The sequence below is a fragment of the Halyomorpha halys genome, unplaced genomic scaffold, assembly GCF_000696795.3.
Source record: "Halyomorpha halys isolate HHAL.00 unplaced genomic scaffold, Hhal_1.1 Scaffold566.1, whole genome shotgun sequence".
Lineage (NCBI taxonomy): Eukaryota > Metazoa > Arthropoda > Insecta > Hemiptera > Pentatomidae > Halyomorpha > Halyomorpha halys.
This window is the reverse complement of record NW_027106661.1, coordinates 685,467-698,656: the sequence shown is the minus strand read 5'-3', so window position 1 is coordinate 698,656 and position 13,190 is coordinate 685,467. Positions and strand designations below refer to the sequence as shown.

Below are 13,190 nucleotides of genomic sequence, written 5' to 3'. Positions count from 1 at the left end.
AATAAGTTAGTCATACTTATTTGTGTTTCATTGACCGCACCCCCAACCATCTTCTCCTCATTTATCATCCACGGTCAACTATCTCTCATAATTTTAAATGTAGAAGTTTTATTAAAATGCTCCTCTATTACACTTACTAGACAAACGGTCTATGCTTCCGAATTACAAAAGACCCATTTATATGACCATAATAAGGCATATCTTAAGTTACGGAGTTGAGCTTTGGTGCCTCACTAAACCAAGAAATTCCTCTCGTATCCAATCCTCACTATTCAAAATCCTTGATACTCCTTACTTTGTCACAAATGAAGTCATCAATCAGGATCAAAATGTCCCCTATGTGGCCAGAACCAGATACCAATCCTTCCATGATAAACTTCCCAACCACCCAAACCCACTTGTTTCTAAACTAGCTTCTCTTCCATTACCCTATAATCCTCCCAGACGCCTGAAAAGAAAATGGCCTCGAGATCTTCTCCTTTAGAAATGTTATTGAAGTTCAATAACATGTATCATGTCACCGTGTAATTAATGTCAAATTTACTTGTATACATTTCAATAATTATTAAATATCAACCAATAAATTTTAGATTTTATTACTTTAAAGTACCACATGCTCCATATTTCGTTGATGGATCTGGAACGGTTGTTATAAATAGATTTTAGATTTTTTTCTTGCAAATTTATCGATGATAAAGACTAGGATGGCGAATTTAAAAACCCATTGTAATTAAACGTGTTTTTCTCTTCTTTTGTTTTAAACTTTCGTTTGACAAATTAAAAGGTTGTACAGGATATATTGTTTTTTATTCTGACTATTTTTTTCATTTGAATTTGCCCATTTTCTATATTTTATATTCCAATGTTTTTATTACATAACTATTATATATCTAAATATGGGATTTCTAAATAATAAAAGTAAAAGTATGGGATTCCATACATAAATATCTAAAAAGAAATCCAAACTTTGACTTTTACTATTTAGGAATCCCATATTTAGTTTTCGCCCACTAAATATTTAATTAACCCGAAGCATCCCAACAGATCTCCAGAAATCGTTCGATTCTAAATAGTCTAAATAGGGTTTTTGTTTCTGTGTGAATGACTTGATATCTCTTCAAGCAGAAAAGCTGCCGTTAGGTTTACAAAACGAATTATATGTTTTTGACCCACATTTAACTCACACTTCAGTCTATTTTTATATATCTACATTGAATCAGAACTTGTCTTCTTTACTATTATTCAATGGATTTATTATTATTTTGTTTCTATATTAAACTATACCTATGTTCTGTGCCGTTTCGTGAAACTATATCCTGCTGAATAGCAATAATCAGGTTCTAAATTGAAATGTACGGGGTCCCTTGATTCCAGTATTAGAGGGCTAATTGGCTAATGACAGGGTTCCAGCCAGCAGTGCTAATTCGAAGGAGGGGAAGGGAAGGACGGAATGGAGGGGGAAGCTGATGTGGGAATCTGCAATCACGAACGCTCGTTAAGTCTATACTGTCTTCGGCAAATAGCAACTCCATGATCTAACCGAGAGTTTTTATTTTTATTATAAGATTTGAAGGGAATATCAAGGGCTCTCATTGTCCTAATTTCAGGTGGAAATTAATGAGTTATTTTGAGGGAGTTCGTACCGGTTCAGTGAAGTTAACCAGTCATCAAATTAAGATTTTTTATTGTTGAGCCATTGTTGAAATTTAGATGTATCCAGAATGTTTTTTTTTTTCGTATCGGCGAGCGAAATTAGTTAATAGGTTCTGTTGAAACTTCACCTGTTTAACAATAATCCCTTATTTCCCTCAGAATTTTGACCAAATCAAAGGAGCCGTTATGAAAATAAAGGTGGGAAAAGGAAAATACTTTAATATATGCGGCAGCAAAACAGTTGATGGATTCCATCAAGATCCGGAATAACGCAAATTTGACATCAGTCCCATTGACAGTTTGACAAGAACCAAATGTCAACCTTGATATCTAAAACGTATAATGCAGGTGAAATTTTCGATTCTGTCAGTTTTTTTTTTTTTTTTTCATTGGCTGCATGAATACAAATTCTTTGCATCAGCAGTATTTGGTAGTAAGGGGGAAGGGGATAGACCTCTTTTTTAAGTTAATTTACGAAAATCCTACTCAAAATTAATTATGTAGCATTTTATTTTTTTTTATTTTAATTTTCACTTACCCATTTAAGGAATATACAGGAAGAGGAAATATTTCGAACGCACAAAATTTCGATTTCGAGTTTTCAATGTAAATGCTCGTACAGTCAAGCTGAAAAAACAAAGGTAGTATAAAACTAAAATTACATATTTACAAGGGATTTTTGCCCGAGAAGTTACTTGTAATTTTTTTTTATAAAATCGACTGACCTCACAATTTTTTATTTTTTTTTATTTTCAGCTCTTACAATATTTATTATTTATCAAGTGATTTTTAATACCAGCTAGGTCTTATTCTCATTGGAAGACTATTCTTAGACTGGGCTTAAATACCGAACTTAAAAAATGTCTTCCTCTTAAGTATTTTTATATTATTTATTTAAAATAATAAACCATTTAGCATTGTTAACATTAATAAAAATAGATAAGTATTTAAGAATTTAATAATTTATTAATTAACTAAAGGAGAAGAATGGATAACAGCTGTTTGATTCTTGAAAATCGGAATCACATGTACATGATTTTTTTAAGCTGCTGTATTCTTGACAGAAACAAAGATGATATTAATTCGTCGCATCTCGAAAAACCATAAAAAACGAATTATTATAGGAAACAATAAAATAAAAATGTATTGATTGAAATTTTCGCCTTCCACTACCAGACCCTGTTTACCTCATATTTATCCTCTACCTCACAGAACTCCTGCGTTTGATAAATCATTTTTTACCCGCGCTGCATATCACTGGAACTCTATTCCCTCAAACATACGTCATGTACTAACCCTTTCCTTGTTGAAAACCCGTATATTTAATTACCTTTTACTAATTCAATCTAATCCGATATTAGAACAGTACAGATGTAACTATCTTTTTGTTTTTTTTTTTATGTATTTAGACAGTTAATTTTTTTATTATTTTCTTTTTTATATCTTTATCTAAATTATTTATTTACGATTTTAGTTTAAGTTACAATTAAGCGTGGCCACGCTGTTTTGGCTAATATATGTTGTAAAATTAAAATTATCTTATAATATTTCTAAAGGCATCTAGTCCCACAATAATAAATTATTTTTCATTTAATTTCCATTTCAGTGTATGAATGTTATATGGTGCACGAACCGCACCAGACTTTGTCTAAAAGAATTTTTTTTTACCTTCTAAAAGTTTTATTTATTCACACATAAAATATATAGTGCAAAATATATATATATATATAATTTATTTACAATAATTTTTGTTCCGCCCGAAGGCATTTAAAGCAATAGAAAAAAATCCTAAAGTAATTTGTAAATTGTAAGAAGCCTAACTTTTATAATTTATTTCAGAATTGAAACCAAATTATTATTTTCTACAATATATAATACTATATGAGTATTATAGTTCATATAATGATTTTTATACAGTATATAATGTAATTTGATGACATTTTTAATGCCTAACCTTAATTATAAAATATAATATTATAAAAAAATTGACTATACATAAAGAGCATAAGCTCTATATATAGTTTAATATATATTAAGATAGATGAATGCGAGGGGCCTACCGCCGACACGAGACTACTAGGCTGGCCTTATTTAGCTCTGACCCCAAAACTTGACAACCTACATCCTCTCTGTTTCTAGACTACTCACCATTATCTACAGCCATCTTCTCTTATTTCTTATAACATTATTTATTTTTTGTTAATATTTTATACTAGGTCAGAATATTACAATACCAACATCAACAAGGTAATTAACTGACTATATTTTGCTGATTACTTCATAAAGAATTATTTATTACAAAATTCCTTGACAATATAATTTAATCTCTTTTTTTGTGTTAGATTCAGATTATATTGCGCATCTCATAACTTTCACTTAACTATTTTGAGATAATATTAGTCAGCATGAAAATATGTTTCATATATAAATAAAAAAAAATATTTTTCTATTGCTATAAATATGCCTATTTTAGGGGTTCTCGAAGTGGAAATAACGAATTACAACCAGCTAACAAATTATAATGAAGCGGTCGGAAGAGATCGGTTGGTCTCGGTGTTTTCAAATTTGAACTCGTTTTAATTTTTCTTTTTTTTCCTCCTTTATTCATTTATAATATTCTTTAGTATTTTGTATTTATTACCATTTTTATTACTATTAACAATAAAAACAGGTTATTAATTTCAAATAAACAAAATTAAAAGTACTTTGGAGAAAGATTTTTTGATAATTCGTCATTTAAGACCTGTTAAACTATTTCAGTGAGGTTAACACCTAGCAGATATTAAAGAACATCTAGTTTTACAATAACATACTGAATTTAATTAAAATCATATTAACCATTTTCGAGAAAATTAAAAACTTTCTGAAACCCTCTTCATAAAGTGGCCCATTTGATTTTAACAAAAAAATAACACGTTAGGCATGTATATGCTTCAAATATGTAATTTTAGACTCTTACAAATTTTTGCTATTCACTAAATGGCAATTTTGTTTCTCTGAGGAACCTAAAAATTTGTATTTCCGATGAAAATTCGAATTTAATATTTCTCCCTATTATAAATTTCATACATCGATAAGATTATGTAAAATAAAAAAATCACAACAAAAAAAAAAAAAGAAAGAAAAAAGCTCATGCAAATATATTGTGGATATAACCATATTCTATAGGGATACACCGCAGTGAAATATTTTTGGTTATTTATTATCAAAAATAAACCTTTGTGAACGACTTAGAAAAAATAATTTAACCTAACCCCTCCCAAAAAAAAAGTTTCTAGATAGCTAGAATCCAAACATCGAATTAAAAAATATCTGCCCGTCCACAATCTAGACAGGAATTTTTCTATAATCTTTACCTATCTAGTCAGGTTCGAATTCCCCACGAAATAGAAAAAGAACTCATTATTAGCGAAGAACGTTTATAAGTATTTCCATGATCCTAAAGGTATTTGGTTAGGTTCTTCTAGAAATTGTATACTTTTTTATTATTTTTTAAAATATCTCGAAAACTATTTCTCAGAACATTCTAGGTCCTCATTTGCCTAATTATAAATAATTAAATAGCCAAAAATGATCGAACAGTTTTTATTTGGACTTCGTCCCCAAAGCGGTTTGTAAAGTTGTAAAGATGGACAAATCAGATATTTTATTGTATGTTATTTAGTGATTTTATTAATAATTCAATCAAATAATAAACCATTATGATATAATTTGTAGCGTTTAAAAATTAACTTTACTAACTTTTATATTTGTCTTGTTATATGTCTAAACAAAATTATTTATTTATGGGTTATTTTTCAAAGACAATGTTCTGAACGTCTTCTTAGGACATGTTCCGTTATCGTCTTGGAATTATTTATGAGGGAAACGTTAATACGAAGACAATGCATGATAAATTCAACCGACTGAATAATTTAATCTCTATATATATGTCAATTTCCATACGGATTCATGTCATATTCATGTATATTCTTCGAGGTGTGCTCTTTAAAGAGTTCTGTAGTCATTGGTGCAGGTCAGGATTCTCATTTGTGTATTCTCCGAACCAGGTTTTATTTATTTTTTTATGTGCAGTAGAACCTCGCTTATCCTTGGTGAGACCAGAACAATCATTTTAAGTGGGGGGACCGGAGAATAAAAAAAAAAATCCAATATTAATTTAACTCATATATTAGAAAAAAATAAAATGCAACACCCAATGGAAGTACTGCAGTTATTTATATTAAAAAAAACACTAAAATGAAATCAAAACTTTTTTTTTGGGGGGGGGAGGACGTTTGTAGCTGTTAGGTGAGTGCAGCGGTGCCTGTTCGAATCTGGCCTAGGGGCTCGATTTTTAGTTCTATGATAATACCACAAATTAAAAACCTGACCTCCTACCATGATTAGAATAGGATTATTACCTCTTGATAACCCCTCCTTCCGTATGTCATAAATAACCAGAAAGAAGGGACATAAAAAAAATTTTAAAAACTTTTTTGTCAGATGGGCAACTATTAAAGACAATCAAAGAATATGAAAAAAAAATATGAGGTGTTAAAAAGCGGACCACCTCTATTTATAAATATTGGCTTATGACCATCTTTGTAGTCTCTATTGGATAGAACTGTCATCACAGTAGCGTTGGCCTTATTAGGCCCATGCCAATAGCATTGTTTTGGTATACAATGGACATCGTTGTAGATGTGGCAGAAGTTATATAAGTCACATTTACACAAGTTTTTTCTCCAGGTCATCATCATTACGGACAGTGGTTATTGGAATAATGCGCCTCTTATCGGTTCTTCCAGTTTAACTTGAACTGGGATGTTCTAGGTAAACATAAAACTGAACGGATAGGTTGCAACGGTGTCATCTGTTCTCAGTCCAACCTCACTTAATCCGAACATCCGCACAAGTACAGGAAGCGAGGGCAGAACCGTCCCTTTTAAAGAGGAAGCGGTAACTACCGTTTGTAGTCCGAGGGGATTCTCGGTCGTCGCGATAGCTGCAAAAGATTGCAGAGGAACGGAGGTGTCGGGAGAGATTTAATGCGATGTCGGGAGATGGAAGCTTGGGTCGCGGTTAACAATCGGCAGAAGGCAGGGCTATTTTATAACGGGGAGGGTGGCCGCACGCCAACTGGAGGATAAAACGGTACTGGAGTGGATCTATCTCTATGCATCATCCGCTGGAGTGAGGTGTCGCAACTGCACTAAATGTTCCAGGAGGGGACTTAAATTGATTTAAATATCTAAAACATAGGAAATGAAAATCTGGATTAATTTTACATCACGAAATTCCACATAATAATAATCTTTATTTATTCTGGGATTGATCCCTTTAGAATAATTTACAGGAGTCAAAATTAGGCTTTAGAGCCCTAGAGTAAATTACAAAATAGAGATGAAATTACAAGATGTCATTAAATAAAATAATACAATGAATTTCAAAATATATAAATAAACAATACATAAAATAATGATAAAACAAATAAAATAAAACCACTTGTCATATCATAAAACATAAGCTGACTTCTGATAGTAAATAAAAAGAAAAAAAAATGATAAAAAATCAAATACAATTAAACTAAAAAATAATCAATGAAAAAATATAATTTCTGCTACTGTTCATATTTACAATTATAAACGAAAATCTAAGACATAAAATACAGAAAATATATAAAGCTTTTTTGAAACTTTCAATTGTTATTCTTCCAGAATTGAGTGGACAGAAGGTAGTCGAAGATACGGGATTTGAAGATTGGAAGGGTATTAGAACTACGAATAAAGGAGGGAATAGAATTCCATAGGGAAGAGGAACGGATGAGGAAAGATCTAGGCACACATGTGGTGTTATCATATATATGATCTCTATGTAATATTTAACGTAATCTTAAAACACCTTCATGAATTTTTCTTGTCTTATTTCTCATAGTTTTACCAATCCCCGTACTTATATCATGGGCGTACCCAGAGAGGGACAAAAGAGGGCAGCTGCCCCCTCCCTCTCGTGAAAAAAATTATGAATTCGATTAAAAAATTTTTTTAAGCAAATACTAATTGTAATAACTAATAAAGCACATATATAATATAATAATTTTTTTTAAATTTCGGTGTCATTCACCTTTTCCGTGCTGAAATGTTACAACCCGATTGACAGTGGGTTCGATCCTCATCCTAGTTTTGATCCTGGGCATGTTCTTGACTTATATATGGAATATATATTAAGGGGGAGTTTTGCTAAATTTTGAAATGGATTGTTCAACTGAACAAAAAACAAACGTTTTGAGGTCCCCTGTCACAAAATGGATTGTATATGATTGGCCTAGTCTGAAAACGAAATTTCGTACGAAACTAAATTTCATATTCATACATGGAGAAAGGGCGCAAAATTAACGATGAAACCATTTTCATTTTCAAATTGAGGTTTAGTAATTTTTTTTTAATAACAGTGATAGATAACAGCAGTAATCGATTTTAAATAAATTTTAAAAATTATTCAGACTTCCCCAGCTATTGGAGGGTGCAGATTTTTCAAACTCGCTAAGGGTCTTGGCAAGGCTTTTTTTGTACCCCTTAATTTTAAATTATCATATAAATGTTAGGTCAGAAGGTAGTGTCAATTGATTAAGAAATGGAAATAATTTTTCATTTCAAGATTCTTACAGTAACTAACGTTTCTCGTAGAACAGTCATTCTAATTACACAGTATATTTTTGGTAAATATTGTTATTGTAAATATTATAAAGGACGCCATCTAATATTTATTTTTTTTATGTTTCAGGTTGGTTATACCTTTTTATTATTATTCTTGAACGAGTTAGTAACTGAAATATTCAACACCAGGTAATTATTTTTAATTAAAAAAAATAATTTTGTCAATATATATATACACATATGTACCTAGAGGTGTATTATAGCAATAATATTGACACTGTCTTATATATACCATGTTCAATAATATGGACTCAATTCTTTCGACTATGAAAAAGCTTTAGTAAAGTTTTGTTCATTGAAAAAAATGTAATTGTATCTCGATGATATATGCATGGAATTCGGAACCAGAGAGAAAAATCCTACATTTTTGTAAAAATCGAATTAAAAGTTTCAAGGCATTGTAAGTCAAGCTATCTGTTGGCTGTATTAAGAATTATATTGATTTTGAGACTATTCAGAAAATATGGACAATTTAGCAGAGAGTCTAAAATGTCTTTCTGATTTTGGCAGTATAGGAGTGGATCAAGTGCCTTCATAACTCTGTTAATGCTAACTGCTATCATTCGATGCCAAATCACACTCATCATGTCATGTTATCCACCTCTTGAGATTTTGATGAATAAATTTTTAAATTTATTTTCTTTTAGTCTTAGAATATTTCTTTTAAATTAGTGTATTTATATCCACGTCCACATAAAATATAGTGATACTATTGAGGATAATGTATCTGATACGGCGGTGCCTTGGCTGAGTGACTGAGTCCCACAGTATTATCTCTGCCATTATAGATTGCCCTATCTTTCCGACACAATTAGAGAGCCCATCTAGCTATCTACAACGGCCATCAGGTCCGGGGGATTTCTCTTTCTTCGGCCATCTTCATCATCGGTAGCCGAGCGCTTCCTTTGTTCTCCCGTTGTTCTAATATCGCCGCCGTGATCTCCTCCATCTTCGGTGGTTTAGTTTCGCTCTTCATTGTCAGAACTGAGTCAGCCTCTAGTGACTAATTCGGGAGTGCTCTATCATTCGAGAGGAACGTTCCTATTTCAAGGTCTTCCTGATTCTAAAGGAATTTAGATAAACAAAAAATTTATGAATATCTGTTCCATGTTTTTCTGTTTATTTAATGAAATTTACAACTTAAATATAATATTAAATAAAATATAAAATTAGTAAATGTGGTGATTACTTATCAATGCAGTGTCACGATTCAGTCTTCTAGGAAATCTACACATTGATAGAACTCCAATAACATTTATAGAGTAGAAGGTCTCGAGGCATCTTCTTTTCAGAGACCAAGCAGGACTATTAGGAATTGAAGAGGATGTGACAAAGTAATGAGCATTGAGACTTTACGAAGGAATACAGGGATACGAGATTAATTCGATGGTTCAGTGAAGCCCCTAAGCTTAACTCCTTAAGTTCAAATAGTCTTTATTATAGTCATTTGTAATTTTTTGAAACTTTAAATCGTTTTTATAGAAAGTGTCGGAATCGACGAGCAGTTACCTATCTTATTAATTTCAGATGAAGATTCCAAATTAGTCTTTTATCTAGACATATGACATCACTAGGTGGTGGATCTGTTTGACAGGGAATAAGTGGAAGTGGAATATTTTTTAAGAATACTTTTGGGTAAGAAGTCATAGATTTACGACAAAGGTAAAGGTGATCGGTAAGATTTATTTTAATACTTCAGTTATGACATCATTCAAGTATTGTTATATAAGAGTTTGGTATATAAATGATTAGTAATTGTTCATTGATAGCACATATGGTTCATCAGCATTTTAATTTTTTTTTTAATACTTATAAATGAAAGTTTGTTAAATAAAACTGAGATAGTTGGGGCATGTTTTAAGAATTATCATCCGCCGTCTTGTAAGGATTATAAGGGTATGTTGTAAGGAGGTCTGCGATCCACCTGAGAAATCATTTGAAATCAGGACTTGGAATTGGAGGAGAGAGCTACGGTCAGTACTATCTTCTAATCATTAAAATAAATATAGAAGGTCCAGAAAAGTAAATAAGGAAGGAATGACAGAGAAGAAATGTGTGGGAGTGGAAAGAAAGGAGAAAATGTTTTAAAAAGACAGAAACTTACTGACCCGGGCGCAGTTGTCGTCATGAGTAGGTGAGGACTATTTCGCTCGGTAGAGAGCGGGCGTACAATTCCAAATACGTTGAACCAAGCGTAAATAATTACTAGCATATATGGCTAAATGACTGTTTAGTTAAAATATATATATAAAAAAAAATTGAACTAAACGTTTATAGAGTAAACTCGTACTTCAAAAATATTCTAATTATATCATGTTAGTCTAAGACTAATTAGATAATGAAACTTTCACATCTGAATATGCTGATTAAAGAGTGGTATTAAAGAGAGGTCCACTGTTAGATAATCAGCTAGCATCACTAGACGTCTGGATTATTAAATTGTATTAAAAAATAAATCTAGTTTCGCTTCCCTTTCCCCTTCCCTCCAAACTTCAATGTATCGAATTTCGATAATGTTCACCTGGTTCTATTGTAAAAGCCATTTAATAAATTCTTTGAACCACGAATGTTTACAGTGTCCCATGGGGACTTGATATATTAGGGTTGAACCCTCTCCCCTTTCTCTATTCCTACCCTTCCTCCCCCTCACACCCTCTCTGTCCCACCCTCTCTCTCTCTCTCTCACATATATATATATATATATATATATTTTTTTTTTTCTTAAATAGTTATTAAACACTAAAATATGCAGAATACAAATTGAGTTTGACTAAATTTAATTAAACAGTAATTACAATTTTTTGGAATTTAATCTATTCTTCATTGAATAACAACAGTTTTCATTTGTTAGATCTAGTTAATCTCAGATTGTATTCAGTATACTTTAGTTTGTAATAATTTGTTTAAATTTTGTTTTTACAACTGACATCCCAACCCATCCTAACACTATTCTCACCACGTATGGCGATGACACATGCATATTGTCAGTGAATAATGACCCTTCCATTGTATCCCAAACCCTCCAATCTCACATCACCACCCTTGAAGAATGATGCCAAAACTGGAGGATTAAAATAAATTCCAATAAATCCCACCAAATCACATTTACCCTTCGTCTTGCCCCACAGTATCTTTTAATTCACAGTCATTTATGAGGATAGAGGAAAAAATTGTGAAATGGTGAAATTGAAGGAACAAAAAAGGGAAAGAAAAAAAAGGAATGAATTGAAATATTCGTATTTGGCGTATAAACTGAAATTGATTGTAAAAGGAAATGTAGAGAAAAAAAATTGTTTTCTTTCTATTTTATTATACCATGTAATTATATGTAATTTATATATGTCCGATTACGGATTGATCAGTATGCGGTGTATGTAGCAACCTGATGTAATGGGTATTCATTATAGATGAATAAAGTATTTCTCTCTCTCTCCCTACCCACTTATTCCTGTTGAACAGATCCGTTACTTAAGACTGAATCTGGACAAACGACTGACACGGACGGAATCACTGGACTGAAAAGACAAGAAACTGCTCGTCGATTCCGACTATTACAACATTTACTCGGCAAACGGTTCAAACTTCCAATCCATTACAAAAGACTGATCTACATGACTGTTATAAGGCCTATCTGGACATACGGAGTTGAGCTATGGGGCTCCACTAAACCATCGAATTCATCCCGAATCCAATCCTTACAATCCAAAATCCTTCGTAAAATCCTTAATGCTCCTTACTTTGTCACAAATCAAATCATCCATCACGACCTCAATGTCCCATATGTTCGGGATTTGGCCAAAACTAGATACTAATTCTTCCATGATAAACTTCCCAACCACCCAAACCAACTCGTTTCTAACTTGGCTTCTCCTTCACTACCTAACAATCCTCCTAGGCGCCTGAAAAGAAAATGACCTCGAGATCTTCTCCTTTAGAAATGTTTTTGGAGTTCTATCAATGGGTAGATTCTCCACATGTTTGTTTCATGTCATAATATCACTTACAGCAAATTTACTTGATGTGTATATATGTATACAGTTGTAAATAACAATAAATAAATTATAAAAATTTTAAAAAAATGTTGTTTTTACTGAGCATGAGAACAATAAAATCTTGTAACGTCGTAAAAATTTATTTTTCAATTATTGACGGAACCTTGAGATCCTCAAATAAATAGAAACACGTATATTTTTTATGTATGTTGATGTAGATATTATATGTATAAATACATGCTAAAATCCTTCGAAGTTTGTATTGTGTATCGATTCAACTTTTTGACTTTTTTTTCTTTGCAATCTCTTCTTTCTCGTAATAAAAATTCATATCTCTTGCCTCCAATCTCTGGTTCTCTATTCCCTTTCTTTCTTTCCGTCACCGAATCCCATTTCACATTCCTTTCCTCACTTTTCCTCTCACAACTTAGCTATTTCCATTTCATGAGGCAGTTGATATGATCCTAGAAAGCATTCCAACGTAGAGAATTTTCCCTTCTGCCTGTTTTTTGCTACTCATTATTCGATAGTTGGTAAAGGTCTTTGTACTAAAAATTAATATTAAGGCAAAAGAAATTTAGTTTATTTTACCGGAGAGAGGGTTTATTGTTTGCAAGTGCATCATTTTTCTTGTTATGTTGATGCTGATTTAATCTTGAAGAAGGAAAGAAATTTTATTCACTTCATTTGTTAATTATTGTATGTTCATGTGTGTATAATACATATGAACGTGTATGTGTTAAATTATTTTAGTTTTGCTAAGTAGCATATAAATAGGTTCATTTGCCAGAGAAGCTTTTAATTATATTATAAATATTCTTCAGGTTCATAGTTCATTAATGTACAT

General features: G+C 31.6%; 1 protein-coding gene across 4 annotated transcripts in view; it reads left to right on the top strand.

The window, feature by feature from the left end:
- EcR (Ecdysone receptor) overlaps positions 1–13,190 on the top strand; it is a 516,751-nt gene that overhangs the window by 79,511 nt on the left and 424,050 nt on the right. For 2 of the 4 annotated variants that reach the window (XM_067045017.1, XM_067045016.1), the window contains one exon: positions 8,419–8,480. The exons of the other annotated variants lie outside the window; for them this stretch is intronic. The gene's annotated coding sequence lies outside the window, so the exon portion shown is untranslated. The remainder of the gene's footprint in view (positions 1–8,418; positions 8,481–13,190) is intronic. 4 annotated transcript variants of the gene reach the window in all.